Below are 15,956 nucleotides of genomic sequence, written 5' to 3'. Positions count from 1 at the left end.
GCCTATGCTGGAAAAGGGAATATCTTCACATAAAAATTAGACAGAAGCATTCTCAGAAATTTCTTTGTGATGAGTGCGTTCAACTCACAGGGTTGAACTTTCCTTTTGATAGAACAGTTTTGAAACACTCTGTTTGTAGAATTTGCAAGTGGATATTTGGAGCGATTTGAGGCCTCTGCTGCAAAAAGGGAATATCTTAACATAAGAACTAGACAGAAGCATTCTCAGAGACTTCCTTGTGCCTTATACATTCAATTCACAGGCTTGAACCTTCTTTTTGGTAGAGCAGTTTTGAAACACCCTTTTTGTAGACTCTGCAAGTGGATATTTACAGCGATTTGAGGCCTACAGTGAAAAAGGGGATATCTTCACATAAAAACTAGATAGAAGCATTCTCAGAAACTTCCCTTTGCTTTATGCAGTCAACTCACAGACTTGAAACTTCCTTTTCAAAGAGCAGATTTTAAATACTCTTTTTGTAGAAACTGCAAGTGGATAATTGGAGCGCTTTGAGGCCTATGCTGGAAAAGGAAATATCCTCACATAAAAACAAGACAAAAGCATTCTCCGAAACTTCTTTGGGATGAATGCATTCAGCTCACAGAGTTGAACCTTGCCTTTGATAGAACAGTTTTGAAACACTCTTTTTTTAGAATCTGCAAGTGGATATTTGGAGCGCATTGGGACCTATGCTGGAAAATGAAATATCTTCACATAATACCTAGACGGAAGTATTCTCAGAAACTTCTCTGTGATGAGTCATTTATGAAACACTTTCTTTGAAGAATCTATAAGGGATTATTTGGAGCTCATTGAGGCCTATGCTGGAAAAAGGAATATCTTCATATAAAAACTAGACAGAAGCATTCTGAGAAACTTCCCTGCGCTATTTGCATTCAACTCACACTCTTGAACCTTCTTTTTGAAAGAGCAGATTTGAAACACTCTTTTTGTAGAAACTGCAAGTGCATATTTGGAGTGCTTTGAGGCCTATGATGGAAAAGGAAATATCCTCACAGAAAAATTAGACAAAAGCATTCTCAGAAATTTCTTTGTGATGTGTGCATTTAATTCACCGAGTTGAACTTTCCTTTTGATAGAACAGTTTTGAGACAGTCTTTTTGTAGAATCTGCAAGTGGATATTTGGAGCATTTTGAGGTCTATGCTGGAAAAGGAAATATCTTCACTTAAAAACTAGACAGAAGCATTCCCAAAAACTTCCCCGTGCTTCATGCATTCAACTCACAGACTTGAACCTTCCTTTTGATAGAGCAGTTTTGAAACACTCTTTTTGTAGAATCTGCAATTGGATATTTGGAGCGATTTGAGGCCTATGATGAAAAAGGGAATATCTTCACCTAAAAACTAGACAGAAGCATTCTCTGAAACTTCTTTGCGATGAGTGCATTCAACCCACAGAGTTGGAACCTCCTTTTTTTGGAACTGTTTTGTAACACTCTCTTTGTAGAATCTGAAAGTGGATACTTGGTGCGCTTTGAGGCCTATGCTGGAAATGGAAATATGTTCTCATAAAAACTAAGCAGAAGCATACTCACAGAGTTCTTAGTGATGAGTGCATCCAACTCACAGACTTAAACTTTCCTTTTGATATAGCAGTTTTGACACACTCTTTTTGTAGAATCTGCAAGTGGATATTTGGAGCGCTATGAGGCCTACGCTGTAAAAGGAAATATCATCACATAAAAACTATACAGAAGCATTCTCAGAAACATCTCTATGATGAGTGCATTGTACTCACAGACTTGAACTTTCTTTTTGATAGAGCAGTTTTGAAACACTCCTTTTGTAGAATGTGCAAGTGGATATTTGGTGTGCTTTGAGGCCTAATCTGGAAAAGGAAATATCTTCACATAAAAACTAGACAGAAGCATTCTCTGAAACTTCTTTGTGATGCGTGCATTCATCTAACAGACTAGAAACTTCCTTTTGATAGAGCAGTTTTGAAACACCCTTTTTGTAGAATCTACAAGTGGATATTTGGAGCGATTTGAGGCCTGTGGTGTAAAAGGGAATATCTTCACATAAAAACTAGAAGGAAGCATTCTCAGAAACTTCAGTGTGCGTTATGCATTCAACTCACAGACTTGAACATTCCTTTTGAAAGAGCAGATTTGAAAAACTCTTTTTGTAGAAATTGCAAGAGGATATTTGGAGTGGTTTGAGGCCTATGCTGGAAAAGGATATATCCTCACATAAAAACTAGACAAAAGCATTCTCTGAAACTTCTTTGTGATGAATGCATTCAGCTTACGGAGTTGAACTTTCCTTTTGATAGAACAGTTTTGAAACACTCTTTTTGTAGAATCTGCAAGTGGATATTTGGAGAGCTTTGAGACCTATGCTGGAAAAGGAAATATCTTCACATAAAAATTAGACAGAAGCATTCTCAGACACTTCTCTGTGATGAGTGCATTCGACTCACAGAGTTCAACCTTCCTTTTGGTAGAACAGTTTTGAATCACTCTCTTTCTAGGACCTACAGTAGATTATTTGGAGCTCCTTTAGGCCTATGATGGGAAAGGGAATATCTTCCCATAAAAACTAAGCAGAATCATTCTCAGAAACATTTATGTGATGAATGCTTTCAACTCAGAGACTTGAACATTCCTTTCGATAGAGCAGTTTTGAAACACTCTTTTTGTAGAATCTGCAATTGGATATTTGGAGTGCTTTGAGACCTATGCTGGAAAAGGAAATATCTTCACATAAAAATTAGACAGAAGTATTCTCAGACACTTCTCTGTGATGGGCGCATTCAGCTCACTGAGTTCAACCTTCCTTTAGGTAGCATAGTTTTGAATCACTCTCTTTGTAGAATCTACTATCGATTATTTGGAGCGCATTGAGGCCTACGATGGAAAAGGGAATATCTTCCCATAAAAACTAAGCAGAATCATTCTCAGAAACATTTTTGTGATGAGTGCATTCAACTCTGAGACTTGAACATTCCTTTTGAAAGAGCAGTTTTGAAACACTCTTTTAATAGAATCTACAAGTGGGTATTTGGAGCAATTTGAGGCCTATGCTGGAAAAGGGAATATCTTCACATAAAAATTAGACAGAAGCATTCTCAGAAATTTCTTTGTGATGAGTGCGTTCAACTCACAGGGTTGAACTTTCCTTTTGATAGAACAGTTTTGAAACACTCTGTTTGTAGAATTTGCAAGTGGATATTTGGAGCGATTTGAGGCCTATGCTGCAAAAAGGGAATATCTTAACATAAGAACTAGACAGAAGCATTCTCAGAGACTTCCTTGTGCCTTATACATTCAATTCACAGGCTTGAACCTTCTTTTTGGTAGAGCAGTTTTGAAACACCCTTTTTGTAGACTCTGCAAGTGGATATTTACAGCGATTTGAGGCCTACAGTGAAAAAGGGGATATCTTCACATAAAAACTAGATAGAAGCATTCTCAGAAACTTCCCTTTGCTTTATGCAGTCAACTCACAGACTTGAAACTTCCTTTTCAAAGAGCAGATTTTAAATACTCTTTTTGTAGAAACTGCAAGTGGATATTTGGAGCGCTTTGAGGCCTATGCTGGAAAAGGAAATATCCTCACATAAAAACAAGACAAAAGCATTCTCCGAAACTTCTTTGGGATGAATGCATTCAGCTCACAGAGTTGAACCTTGCCTTTGATAGAACAGTTTTGAAACACTCTTTTTTTAGAATCTGCAAGTGGATATTTGGAGCGCATTGGGACCTATGCTGGAAAAAGAAATATCTTCACATAATACCTAGACGGAAGCATTCTCAGAAACTTCTCTGTGATGAGTCATTTATGAAACACTTTCTTTGAAGAATCTATAAGAGATTATTTGGAGCTCATTGAGGCCTATGCTGGAAAAAGGAATATCTTCATATAAAAACTAGACAGAAGCATTCTGAGAAACTTCCCTGCGCTATTTGCATTCAACTCACACTCTTGAACCTTCTTTTTGAAAGAGCAGATTTGAAACACTCTTTTTGTAGAAACTGCAAGTGCATATTTGGAGTGCTTTGAGGCCTATGATGGAAAAGGAAATATCCTCACAGAAAAATTAGGCAAAAGCATTCTCAGAAATTTCTTTGTGATGTGTGCATTTAATTCACCGAGTTGAACTTTCCTTTTGATAGAACAGTTTTGAGACAGTCTTTTTGTAGAATCTGCAAGTGGATATTTGGAGCATTTTGAGGTCTATGCTGGAAAAGGAAATATCTTCACTTAAAAACTAGACAGAAGCATTCCCAAAAACTTCCCCGTGCTTCATGCATTCAACTCACAGACTTGAACCTTCCTTTTGATAGAGCAGTTTTGAAACACTCTTTTTGTAGAATCTGCAATTGGATATTTGGAGCGATTTGAGGCCTATGATGAAAAAGGGAATATCTTCACCTAAAAACTAGACAGAAGCATTCTCTGAAACTTCTTTGCGATGAGTGCATTCAACCCACAGAGTTGGAACCTCCTTTTTTTTAGAACTGTTTTGTAACACTCTCTTTGTAGAATCTGAAAGTGGATACTTGGTGCGCTTTGAGGCCTATGCTGGAAATGGAAATATGTTCTCATAAAAACTAAGCAGAAGCATACTCACAGAGTTCTTAGTGATGAGTGCATCCAACTCACAGACTTAAACTTTCCTTTTGATATAGCAGTTTTGACACACTCTTTTTGTAGAATCTGCAAGTGGATATTTGGAGCGCTATGAGGCCTACGCTGTAAAAGGAAATATCATCACATAAAAACTATACAGAAGCATTCTCAGAAACATCTCTATGATGAGTGCATTGTACTCACAGACTTGAACTTTCTTTTTGATAGAGCAGTTTTGAAACACTCCTTTTGTAGAATGTGCAAGTGGATATTTGGTGTGCTTTGAGGCCTAATCTGGAAAAGGAAATATCTTCACATAAAAACTAGACAGAAGCATTCTCTGAAACTTCTTTGTGATGCGTGCATTCATCTAACAGACTAGAAACTTCCTTTTGATAGAGCAGTTTTGAAACACCCTTTTTGTAGAATCTACAAGTGGATATTTGGAGCGATTTGAGGCCTGTGGTGTAAAAGGGAATATCTTCACATAAAAACTAGAAGGAAGCATTCTCAGAAACTTCAGTGTGCGTTATGCATTCAACTCACAGACTTGAACATTCCTTTTGAAAGAGCAGATTTGAAAAACTCTTTTTGTAGAAATTGCAAGAGGATATTTGGAGTGGTTTGAGGCCTATGCTGGAAAAGGATATATCCTCACATAAAAACTAGACAAAAGCATTCTCTGAAACTTCTTTGTGATGAATGCATTCAGCTTACGGAGTTGAACTTTCCTTTTGATAGAACAGTTTTGAAACACTCTTTTTGTAGAATCTGCAAGTGGATATTTGGAGAGCTTTGAGACCTATGCTGGAAAAGGAAATATCTTCACATAAAAATTAGACAGAAGCATTCTCAGACACTTCTCTGTGATGAGTGCATTCGACTCACAGAGTTCAACCTTCCTTTTGGTAGAACAGTTTTGAATCACTCTCTTTCTAGGACCTACAGTAGATTATTTGGAGCTCATTTAGACCTATGATGGGAAAGGGAATATCTTCCCATAAAAACTAAGCAGAATCATTCTCAGAAACATTTATGTGATGAGTGCTTTCAACTCAGAGACTTGAACATTCCTTTTGATAGAGCAGTTTTGAAACACGCTTTTTGTAGAATCTGCAATTGGATATTTGGAGTGCTTTGAGACCTATGCTGGAAAAGGAAATATCTTCACATAAAAATTAGACAGAAGTATTCTCAGACACTTCTCTGTGATGGGCGCATTCAGCTCACTGAGTTCAACCTTCCTTTAGGTAGCATAGTTTTGAATCACTCTCTTTGTAGAATCTACTATCGATTATTTGGAGCGCATTGAGGCCTACGATGGAAAAGGGAATATCTTCCCATAAAAACTAAGCAGAATCATTCTCAGAAACATTTTTGTGATGAGTGCATTCAACTCTGAGACTTGAACATTCCTTTTGAAAGAGCAGTTTTGAAACACTCTTTTAATAGAATCTACAAGTGGGTATTTGGAGCAATTTGAGGCCTATGCTGGAAAAGGGAATATCTTCACATAAAAATTAGACAGAAGCATTCTCAGAAATTTCTTTGTGATGAGTGCGTTCAACTCACAGGGTTGAACTTTCCTTTTGATAGAACAGTTTTGAAACACTCTGTTTGTAGAATTTGCAAGTGGATATTTGGAGCGATTTGAGGCCTATGCTGCAAAAAGGGAATATCTTAACATAAGAACTAGACAGAAGCATTCTCAGAGACTTCCTTGTGCCTTATACATTCAATTCACAGGCTTGAACCTTCTTTTTGGTAGAGCAGTTTTGAAACACCCTTTTTGTAGACTCTGCAAGTGGATATTTACAGCGATTTGAGGCCTACAGTGAAAAAGGGGATATCTTCACATAAAAACTAGATAGAAGCATTCTCAGAAACTTCCCTTTGCTTTATGCAGTCAACTCACAGACTTGAAACTTCCTTTTCAAAGAGCAGATTTTAAATACTCTTTTTGTAGAAACTGCAAGTGGATATTTGGAGCGCTTTGAGGCCTATGCTGGAAAAGGAAATATCCTCACATAAAAACAAGACAAAAGCATTCTCCGAAACTTCTTTGGGATGAATGCATTCAGCTCACAGAGTTGAACCTTGCCTTTGATAGAACAGTTTTGAAACACTCTTTTTTTAGAATCTGCAAGTGGATATTTGGAGCGCATTGGGACCTATGCTGGAAAAAGAAATATCTTCACATAATACCTAGACGGAAGCATTCTCAGAAACTTCTCTGTGATGAGTCATTTATGAAACACTTTCTTTGAAGAATCTATAAGAGATTATTTGGAGCTCATTGAGGCCTATGCTGGAAAAAGGAATATCTTCATATAAAAACTAGACAGAAGCATTCTGAGAAACTTCCCTGCGCTATTTGCATTCAACTCACACTCTTGAACCTTCTTTTTGAAAGAGCAGATTTGAAACACTCTTTTTGTAGAAACTGCAAGTGCATATTTGGAGTGCTTTGAGGCCTATGATGGAAAAGGAAATATCCTCACAGAAAAATTAGGCAAAAGCATTCTCAGAAATTTCTTTGTGATGTGTGCATTTAATTCACCGAGTTGAACTTTCCTTTTGATAGAACAGTTTTGAGACAGTCTTTTTGTAGAATCTGCAAGTGGATATTTGGAGCATTTTGAGGTCTATGCTGGAAAAGGAAATATCTTCACTTAAAAACTAGACAGAAGCATTCCCAAAAACTTCCCCGTGCTTCATGCATTCAACTCACAGACTTGAACCTTCCTTTTGATAGAGCAGTTTTGAAACACTCTTTTTGTAGAATCTGCAATTGGATATTTGGAGCGATTTGAGGCCTATGATGAAAAAGGGAATATCTTCACCTAAAAACTAGACAGAAGCATTCTCTGAAACTTCTTTGCGATGAGTGCATTCAACCCACAGAGTTGGAACCTCCTTTTTTTTAGAACTGTTTTGTAACACTCTCTTTGTAGAATCTGAAAGTGGATACTTGGTGCGCTTTGAGGCCTATGCTGGAAATGGAAATATGTTCTCATAAAAACTAAGCAGAAGCATACTCACAGAGTTCTTAGTGATGAGTGCATCCAACTCACAGACTTAAACTTTCCTTTTGATATAGCAGTTTTGACACACTCTTTTTGTAGAATCTGCAAGTGGATATTTGGAGCGCTATGAGGCCTACGCTGTAAAAGGAAATATCATCACATAAAAACTATACAGAAGCATTCTCAGAAACATCTCTATGATGAGTGCATTGTACTCACAGACTTGAACTTTCTTTTTGATAGAGCAGTTTTGAAACACTCCTTTTGTAGAATGTGCAAGTGGATATTTGGTGTGCTTTGAGGCCTAATCTGGAAAAGGAAATATCTTCACATAAAAACTAGACAGAAGCATTCTCTGAAACTTCTTTGTGATGCGTGCATTCATCTAACAGACTAGAAACTTCTTTTTGATAGAGCAGTTTTGAAACACCCTTTTTGTAGAATCTACAAGTGGATATTTGGAGCGATTTGAGGCCTGTGGTGTAAAAGGGAATATCTTCACATAAAAACTAGAAGGAAGCATTCTCAGAAACTTCAGTGTGCGTTATGCATTCAACTCACAGACTTGAACATTCCTTTTGAAAGAGCAGATTTGAAAAACTCTTTTTGTAGAAATTGCAAGAGGATATTTGGAGTGGTTTGAGGCCTATGCTGGAAAAGGATATATCCTCACATAAAAACTAGACAAAAGCATTCTCTGAAACTTCTTTGTGATGAATGCATTCAGCTTACGGAGTTGAACTTTCCTTTTGATAGAACAGTTTTGAAACACTCTTTTTGTAGAATCTGCAAGTGGATATTTGGAGAGCTTTGAGACCTATGCTGGAAAAGGAAATATCTTCACATAAAAATTAGACAGAAGCATTCTCAGACACTTCTCTGTGATGAGTGCATTCGACTCACAGAGTTCAACCTTCCTTTTGGTAGAACAGTTTTGAATCACTCTCTTTCTAGGACCTACAGTAGATTATTTGGAGCTCCTTTAGGCCTATGATGGGAAAGGGAATATCTTCCCATAAAAACTAAGCAGAATCATTCTCAGAAACATTTATGTGATGAATGCTTTCAACTCAGAGACTTGAACATTCCTTTCGATAGAGCAGTTTTGAAACACTCTTTTTGTAGAATCTGCAATTGGATATTTGGAGTGCTTTGAGACCTATGCTGGAAAAGGAAATATCTTCACATAAAAATTAGACAGAAGTATTCTCAGACACTTCTCTGTGATGGGCGCATTCAGCTCACTGAGTTCAACCTTCCTTTAGGTAGCATAGTTTTGAATCACTCTCTTTGTAGAATCTACTATCGATTATTTGGAGCGCATTGAGGCCTACGATGGAAAAGGGAATATCTTCCCATAAAAACTAAGCAGAATCATTCTCAGAAACATTTTTGTGATGAGTGCATTCAACTCTGAGACTTGAACATTCCTTTTGAAAGAGCAGTTTTGAAACACTCTTTTAATAGAATCTACAAGTGGGTATTTGGAGCAATTTGAGGCCTATGCTGGAAAAGGGAATATCTTCACATAAAAATTAGACAGAAGCATTCTCAGAAATTTCTTTGTGATGAGTGCGTTCAACTCACAGGGTTGAACTTTCCTTTTGATAGAACAGTTTTGAAACACTCTGTTTGTAGAATTTGCAAGTGGATATTTGGAGCGATTTGAGGCCTATGCTGCAAAAAGGGAATATCTTAACATAAGAACTAGACAGAAGCATTCTCAGAGACTTCCTTGTGCCTTATACATTCAATTCACAGGCTTGAACCTTCTTTTTGGTAGAGCAGTTTTGAAACACCCTTTTTGTAGACTCTGCAAGTGGATATTTACAGCGATTTGAGGCCTACAGTGAAAAAGGGGATATCTTCACATAAAAACTAGATAGAAGCATTCTCAGAAACTTCCCTTTGCTTTATGCAGTCAACTCACAGACTTGAAACTTCCTTTTCAAAGAGCAGATTTTAAATACTCTTTTTGTAGAAACTGCAAGTGGATATTTGGAGCGCTTTGAGGCCTATGCTGGAAAAGGAAATATCCTCACATAAAAACAAGACAAAAGCATTCTCCGAAACTTCTTTGGGATGAATGCATTCAGCTCACAGAGTTGAACCTTGCCTTTGATAGAACAGTTTTGAAACACTCTTTTTTTAGAATCTGCAAGTGGATATTTGGAGCGCATTGGGACCTATGCTGGAAAAAGAAATATCTTCACATAATACCTAGACGGAAGCATTCTCAGAAACTTCTCTGTGATGAGTCATTTATGAAACACTTTCTTTGAAGAATCTGTAAGAGATTATTTGGAGCTCATTGAGGCCTATGCTGGAAAAAGGAATATCTTCATATAAAAACTAGACAGAAGCATTCTGAGAAACTTCCCTGCGCTATTTGCATTCAACTCACACTCTTGAACCTTCTTTTTGAAAGAGCAGATTTGAAACACTCTTTTTGTAGAAACTGCAAGTGCATATTTGGAGTGCTTTGAGGCCTATGATGGAAAAGGAAATATCCTCACAGAAAAATTAGACAAAAGCATTCTCAGAAATTTCTTTGTGATGTGTGCATTTAATTCACCGAGTTGAACTTTCCTTTTGATAGAACAGTTTTGAGACAGTCTTTTTGTAGAATCTGCAAGTGGATATTTGGAGCATTTTGAGGTCTATGCTGGAAAAGGAAATATCTTCACTTAAAAACTAGACAGAAGCATTCCCAAAAACTTCCCCGTGCTTCATGCATTCAACTCACAGACTTGAACCTTCCTTTTGATAGAGCAGTTTTGAAACACTCTTTTTGTAGAATCTGCAATTGGATATTTGGAGCGATTTGAGGCCTATGATGAAAAAGGGAATATCTTCACCTAAAAACTAGACAGAAGCATTCTCTGAAACTTCTTTGCGATGAGCGCATTCAACCCACAGAGTTGAAACCTCCTTTTTTTTAGAACTGTTTTGTAACACTCTCTTTGTAGAATCTGAAAGTGGATACTTGGTGCGCTTTGAGGCCTATGCTGGAAATGGAAATATGTTCTCATAAAAACTAAGCAGAAGCATACTCACAGAGTTCTTAGTGATGAGTGCATCCAACTCACAGACTTAAACTTTCCTTTTGATATAGCAGTTTTGACACACTCTTTTTGTAGAATCTGCAAGTGGATATTTGGAGCGCTATGAGGCCTACGCTGTAAAAGGAAATATCATCACATAAAAACTATACAGAAGCATTCTCAGAAACATCTCTATGATGAGTGCATTGTACTCACAGACTTGAACTTTCTTTTTGATAGAGCAGTTTTGAAACACTCCTTTTGTAGAATGTGCAAGTGGATATTTGGTGTGCTTTGAGGCCTAATCTGGAAAAGGAAATATCTTCACATAAAAACTAGACAGAAGCATTCTCTGAAACTACTTTGTGATGCGTGCATTCATCTAACAGACTAGAAACTTCCTTTTGATAGAGCAGTTTTGAAACACCCTTTTTGTAGAATCTACAAGTGGATATTTGGAGCGATTTGAGGCCTGTGGTGTAAAAGGGAATATCTTCACATAAAAACTAGAAGGAAGCATTCTCAGAAACTTCAGTGTGCGTTATGTATTCAGCTCACAGGCTTGAACATTCCTTTTGAAAGAGCAGATTTGAAAAACTCTTTTTGTAGAAATTGCAAGAGGATATTTGGAGTGGTTTGAGGCCTATGCTGGAAAAGGATATATACTCACATAAAAACTAGACAAAAGCATTCCCTGAAACTTCTTTGTGATGAATGCATTCAGCTTACAGAGTTGAACTTTCCTTTTGATAGAACAGTTTTGAAACACTCTTTTTGTAGAATCTGCAAGTGGATATTTGGAGAGCTTTGAGACCTATGCTGGAAAAGGAAATATCTTCACATAAAAATTAGACAGAAGCATTCTCAGACACTTCTCTGTGATGAGTGCATTCGACTCACAGAGTTCAACCTTCCTTTTGGTAGAACAGTTTTGAATCACTCTCTTTCTAGGACCTACAGTAGATTATTTGGAGCTCCTTTAGGCCTATGATGGGAAAGGGAATATCTTCCCATAAAAACTAAGCAGAATCATTCTCAGAAACATTTATGTGATGAGTGCTTTCAACTCAGAGACTTGAACATTCCTTTCGATAGAGCAGTTTTGAAACACTCTTTTTGTAGAATCTGCAATTGGATATTTGGAGTGCTTTGAGACCTATGCTGGAAAAGGAAATATCTTCACATAAAAATTAGACAGAAGTATTCTCAGACACTTCTCTGTGATGGGCGCATTCAGCTCACTGAGTTCAACCTTCCTTTAGGTAGAATAGTTTTGAATCACTCTCTTTGTAGAATCTACTATCGATTATTTGGAGCGCATTGAGGCCTACGATGGAAAAGGGAATATCTTCCCATAAAAACTAAGCAGAATCATTCTCAGAAACATTTTTGTGATGAGTGCATTCAACTCTGAGACTTGAACATTCCTTTTGAAAGAGCAGTTTTGAAACACTCTTTTAATAGAATCTACAAGTGGGTATTTGGAGCAATTTGAGGCCTATGCTGGAAAAGGGAATATCTTCACATAAAAATTAGACAGAAGCATTCTCAGAAATTTCTTTGTGATGAGTGCGTTCAACTCACAGGGTTGAACTTTCCTTTTGATAGAACAGTTTTGAAACACTCTGTTTGTAGAATTTGCAAGTGGATATTTGGAGCGATTTGAGGCCTCTGCTGCAAAAAGGGAATATCTTAACATAAGAACTAGACAGAGGCATTCTCAGAGACTTCCTTGTGCCTTATACATTCAACTCACAGGCTTGAACCTTCTTTTTGGTAGAGCAGTTTTGAAACACCCTTTTTGTAGACTCTGCAAGTGGATATTTACAGCGATTTGAGGCCTACAGTGAAAAAGGGGATATCTTCACATAAAAACTAGATAGAAGCATTCTCAGAAACTTCCCTTTGCTTTATGCAGTCAACTCACAGACTTGAAACTTCCTTTTCAAAGAGCAGATTTTAAATACTCTTTTTGTAGAAACTGCAAGTGGATATTTGGAGCGCTTTGAGGCCTATGCTGGAAAAGGAAATATCCTCACATAAAAACAAGACAAAAGCATTCTCCGAAACTTCTTTGGGATGAATGCATTCAGCTCACAGAGTTGAACCTTGCCTTTGATTGAACAGTTTTGAAACACTCTTTTTTTAGAATCTGCAAGTGGATATTTGGAGCGCATTGGGACCTATGCTGGAAAAAGAAATATCTTCACATAATACCTAGACGGAAGCATTCTCAGAAACTTCTCTGTGATGAGTCATTTATGAAACACTTTCTTTGAAGAATCTATAAGAGATTATTTGGAGCTCATTGAGGCCTATGCTGGAAAAAGGAATATCTTCATATAAAAACTAGACAGAAGCATTCTGAGAAACTTCCCTGCGCTATTTGCATTCAACTCACACTCTTGAACCTTCTTTTTGAAAGAGCAGATTTGAAACACTCTTTTTGTAGAAACTGCAAGTGCATATTTGGAGTGCTTTGAGGCCTATGATGGAAAAGGAAATATCCTCACAGAAAAATTAGACAAAAGCATTCTCAGAAATTTCTTTGTGATGTGTGCATTTAATTCACCGAGTTGAACTTTCCTTTTGATAGAACAGTTTTGAGACAGTCTTTTTGTAGAATCTGCAAGTGGATATTTGGAGCATTTTGAGGTCTATGCTGGAAAAGGAAATATCTTCACATAAAAACTAGACAGAAGCATTCCCAAAAACTTCCCCGTGCTTCTTGCATTCAACTCACAGACTTGAACCTTCCTTTTGATAGAGCAGTTTTGAAACACTCTTTTTGTAGAATCTGCAATTGGATATTTGGAGCGATTTGAGGCCTATGATGAAAAAGGGAATATCTTCACCTAAAAACTAGACAGAAGCATTCTCTGAAACTTCTTTGCGATGAGTGCATTCAACCCACAGAGTTGGAACCTCCTTTTTTTTAGAACTGTTTTGTAACACTCTCTTTGTAGAATCTGAAAGTGGATACTTGGTGCGCTTTGAGGCCTATGCTGGAAATGGAAATATGTTCTCATAAAAACTAAGCAGAAGCATACTCACAGAGTTCTTAGTGATGAGTGCATCCAACTCACAGACTTAAACTTTCCTTTTGATATAGCAGTTTTGACACACTCTTTTTGTAGAATCTGCAAGTGGATATTTGGAGCGCTATGAGGCCTACGCTGTAAAAGGAAATATCATCACATAAAAACTATACAGAAGCATTCTCAGAAACATCTCTATGATGAGTGCATTGTACTCACAGACTTGAACTTTCTTTTTGATAGAGCAGTTTTGAAACACTCCTTTTGTAGAATGTGCAAGTGGATATTTGGTGTGCTTTGAGGCCTAATCTGGAAAAGGAAATATCTTCACATAAAAACTAGACAGAAGCATTCTCTGAAACTTCTTTGTGATGCGTGCATTCATCTAACAGACTAGAAACTTCCTTTTGATAGAGCAGTTTTGAAACACCCTTTTTGTAGAATCTACAAGTGGATATTTGGAGCGATTTGAGGCCTGTGGTGTAAAAGGGAATATCTTCACATAAAAACTAGAAGGAAGCATTCTCAGAAACTTCAGTGTGCGTTATGCATTCAACTCACAGACTTGAACATTCCTTTTGAAAGAGCAGATTTGAAAAACTCTTTTTGTAGAAATTGCAAGAGGATATTTGGAGTGGTTTGAGGCCTATGCTGGAAAAGGATATATCCTCACATAAAAACTAGACAAAAGCATTCTCTGAAACTTCTTTGTGATGAATGCATTCAGCTTACGGAGTTGAACTTTCCTTTTGATAGAACAGTTTTGAAACACTCTTTTTGTAGAATCTGCAAGTGGATATTTGGAGAGCTTTGAGACCTATGCTGGAAAAGGAAATATCTTCACATAAAAATTAGACAGAAGCATTCTCAGACACTTCTCTGTGATGAGTGCATTCGACTCACAGAGTTCAACCTTCCTTTTGGTAGAACAGTTTTGAATCACTCTCTTTCTAGGACCTACAGTAGATTATTTGGAGCTCCTTTAGGCCTATGATGGGAAAGGGAATATCTTCCCATAAAAACTAAGCAGAATCATTCTCAGAAACATTTATGTGATGAGTGCTTTCAACTCAGAGACTTGAACATTCCTTTCGATAGAGCAGTTTTGAAACACTCTTTTTGTAGAATCTGCAATTGGATATTTGGAGTGCTTTGAGACCTATGCTGGAAAAGGAAATATCTTCACATAAAAATTAGACAGAAGTATTCTCAGACACTTCTCTGTGATGGGCGCATTCAGCTCACTGAGTTCAACCTTCCTTTAGGTAGCATAGTTTTGAATCACTCTCTTTGTAGAATCTACTATCGATTATTTGGAGCGCATTGAGGCCTACGATGGAAAAGGGAATATCTTCCCATAAAAACTAAGCAGAATCATTCTCAGAAACATTTTTGTGATGAGTGCATTCAACTCTGAGACTTGAACATTCCTTTTGAAAGAGCAGTTTTGAAACACTCTTTTAATAGAATCTACAAGTGGGTATTTGGAGCAATTTGAGGCCTATGCTGGAAAAGGGAATATCTTCACATAAAAATTAGACAGAAGCATTCTCAGAAATTTCTTTGTGATGAGTGCGTTCAACTCACAGGGTTGAACTTTCCTTTTGATAGAACAGTTTTGAAACACTCTGTTTATAGGATTTGCAAGTGGATATTTGGAGCGATTTGAGGCCTATGCTGCAAAAAGGGAATATCTTAACATAAGAACTAGACAGAAGCATTCTCAGAGACTTCCTTGTGCCTTATACATTCAACTCACAGGCTTGAACCTTCTTTTTGGTAGAGCAGTTTTGAAACACCCTTTTTGTAGACTCTGCAAGTGGATATTTACAGCGATTTGAGGCCTACAGTGAAAAAGGGGATATCTTCACATAAAAACTAGATAGAAGCATTCTCAGAAACTTCCCTTTGCTTTATGCAGTCAACTCACAGACTTGAAACTTCCTTTTCAAAGAGCAGATTTTAAATACTCTTTTTGTAGAAACTGCAAGTGGATATTTGGAGCGCTTTGAGGCCTATGCTGGAAAAGGAAATATCCTCACATAAAAACAAGACAAAAGCATTCTCCGAAACTTCTTTGGGATGAATGCATTCAGCTCACAGAGTTGAACCTTGCCTTTGATAGAACAGTTTTGAAACACTCTTTTTTTAGAATCTGCAAGTGGATATTTGGAGCGCATTGGGACCTATGCTGGAAAAAGAAATATCTTCACATAATACCTAGACGGAAGCATTCTCAGAAACTTCTCTG

The sequence above is a fragment of the Pongo abelii genome, chromosome 13 (assembly GCF_028885655.2).
Source record: "Pongo abelii isolate AG06213 chromosome 13, NHGRI_mPonAbe1-v2.0_pri, whole genome shotgun sequence".
Lineage (NCBI taxonomy): Eukaryota > Metazoa > Chordata > Mammalia > Primates > Hominidae > Pongo > Pongo abelii.
The sequence above is the reverse complement of the archived record's forward strand: the minus strand, read 5'-3'. Positions refer to the sequence as shown.